Source organism: Amblyomma mixtum, chromosome 3, assembly GCF_055824585.1.
Source record: "Amblyomma mixtum isolate Tamu chromosome 3, ASM5582458v1, whole genome shotgun sequence".
Lineage (NCBI taxonomy): Eukaryota > Metazoa > Arthropoda > Arachnida > Ixodida > Ixodidae > Amblyomma > Amblyomma mixtum.
The window spans coordinates 260,664,788-260,667,516 of record NC_143014.1 but is presented as its reverse complement, the minus strand read 5'-3'; the positions used below and the strand labels follow the sequence as shown (position 1 = coordinate 260,667,516).

Sequence of the window (2,729 nt, the reverse complement as noted above, 5' to 3'; positions counted from 1 at the left end):
ATGACTGGCTTTCCCCGGACGGTACAGCACCGTCTTTGCCGTCGCCTTCGCACTACGTCACAAAGAAAATTTTAGTGGCTACCTACGCAGCGCGCTTACTGAAGCTCTTTAAATATATAGCGTATAAGTGGACGTTCTCCAAAAGTGTGCCACTTCAGACGTGTGATGTAGCGTGGTGTGGCGTGGCGTGAATGTGATGTGATGTGATGTGATGTGGCGAGGCGTGGCGTAGCGTGGCGTAGGGGGGTGTGGTGTGGAGTGGAGTGGTGTGGTGTGGTGTGGTGTGGTGTGGTGTGGTGTGGTGTGGTGTTTAGGACGGCGTGGGAATCAGTGGTGTCATGGGGTGGGGGAGGGTGGGTTCACTTAATATTGTTGTAGCTGTCAATTGTTGGCCCCAGGGAGTGTCGAAAAAAGTGTTGTTGTTTTCCTATCACAAATAACACAATGTAGTATAAAGCCGTATACTAGCCGTAATACTTTAATGTGCCCGTTTGGACGGGTTCTCAGTCACATACCCTTCCTTTCCACAGCGAAACAAGGACGCAGACATGCCAAAGCAAGAGACGCGGACTGAAACGGAAAGGGGCACAGGCAGAGAACGCCTGCTGTCCTTCGGTGGCTGGCGGGACGGCGAGGTTCCCGGCGTGCGCTGAAGCATAATGAGATCCGGCCAAGTCGGCTCATCCTATCGGTGCTCGGCGTGCATTTCGCACTGGCGAGAAGAGTTTTCCCACTGCGACCGTCGGCGCCGTGGCTTAGTTGGTTAAAGCGCCTGTCTAGTAAACAGGAGATCGTGAGTTCGAATCTCACCGGTGCCTAGTAACCTAATAGGTTGCACACCCCCCTTTTTTTCCCCGCGCCATTCTCGTTCCATTGCAGTGCAATTCTCGTTAGCCGTCACTATAAGGGGGAGCCGGTGACCTGTATTTACTCTCCCGTCGCTTTTGCCTTGATGCGCAGTCTGCACATGGTCGTTGATATTTGTTTACTTTGAAACATATGCCCGCAGACAGAACAATATGGAGCAGAACATCAGTGGAAAAAAATTCCTTCACCTTATTTAAACGCGGCCCATTCATGAGTATGCGTCCTACACACTGCGCAATAAATCATTAGGCTATGCACCCTGGATAAAAAGATGTTAAATTTCTTCTCCCAAGCCAAGCCGCGTTACACAATTTTTCACGTCTGGTTCACATATAAAGATGGATCAGCTCCTTGCACCCTTAAGCCTTGATACGCTGGGATGAAGTATGAAATAACGACTGCTCTATCGAGGAAGGGACAAGCGCACGGACGACGGAAAGGTCGCTGGGACATTCCACGTAAGGGGCGACGCGAAGAGGAATTTAGGCGCATCAGTGCAGGATCACAAGATGGCCACCGGTCAGCGGGGAAGCCATCCGGGTCATGAAGCAGGCTGCAGTGGAACCAGAGCTTGCTGGCGACGGCGCGGGAGCATGTATCCACAGAGCTGCTATAAGCACCAAGTGAAAAGAATGCGGGTAATGAGAGAGAGAAAGGAATTTTAATGAGAGGAAAAGGTGGAGAGGTTGGCCGGAGGTAACACACACACACACACACACACACACACACACACACACACACACACACACACACACACACACACACACACACACACACACACACACACACACACACACACACACACACACACACACACACACACACACACACGCACACACACACGCACGCACGCACGCACACACACATACACACACACACACGCACGCACGCACGCACACACACACACACACACACACACACGCACACGCACGCACGCACGCACGCACAGCCGCCGCGGTGGCTCAGTGGCTATGGTGCTCGGCTGCTGGCCCGAAAGACGCGGGTTCGATCCCGGCCGCGGCGGTTGAATTTCTTTGGAGGAGAAATTCGAGGCCCGTGTACTGTGCGATGTCAGTGCACGTAAAAGAACCCCAGGTGGTCGAAATTTCCGGAGCCCTCCACTACGGCGTCTCTCATAGCCTTAGTCGCTTTGGGACGTTAAACCCCATAAACCAACCAAACCAACCAACACACACACACACACACACACACTGGCTGGCACTCGCATCGCGGTTAGTAGACGCACGTAAAACTTGTGTCTTCAACACACGCACCATGAAAACACAAATGTAAACCATGTAAACTGTGTAACCCATGTAGGTAGTGCACAGGCGGTCACAGACGGGTATCCAGGCATGTTTCACACAAAAATTTTAGCACTGCGGGTAATGGCACATTCAAAGACACAGCACCTGATGAAAACTTCAGGGAATCCATGTGCGAAAAACGTAGGGCGAACGAAGCCAGGACCATCGCCGCCAGGCGAGGCCAAGCGAGCGGCAGCCCCGTTTGGGCGGGAACTAGGAACTGCGAGAGACACGTTAGTGCGACTCCAAATCTGCCAGATGGCTGCCAGATGTCCACGCCAACTTGTCACGTTCCCAACTTCTCCTCATCCATTAGTCCATTCGCTTCCTTTTCCTCTCGCGAGCAGTAGTGTAGTTTATATGGAACGCATAAATAAGCAACTGGAACCGAGCTCCACATAACCTTATCCAGGAAAAATGACGACCTGCCTGTACAAGTCATATCTAATCGTGCCACGAAAGTTCGACTCAAAACGATGCAAAATAGGCAGCAAAAGTGCGTGCTCCACATAAAAAAGCTGAAACGAGCTTCGTTCCAGGTGGGATATGTGGATC

The 2,729-nt window shown here is 51.9% G+C and overlaps 1 non-coding gene across 1 annotated transcript; it reads left to right on the top strand.

Annotated features, from left to right (window-relative positions):
- The first annotated feature begins 744 nt into the window (after positions 1-744).
- On the top strand, positions 745-818 carry TRNAT-AGU (transfer RNA threonine (anticodon AGU)). The gene has a single exon. It is a non-coding gene; the product is annotated as a tRNA-Thr (tRNA).
- The last annotated feature ends 1,911 nt before the right edge of the window (positions 819-2,729 follow it).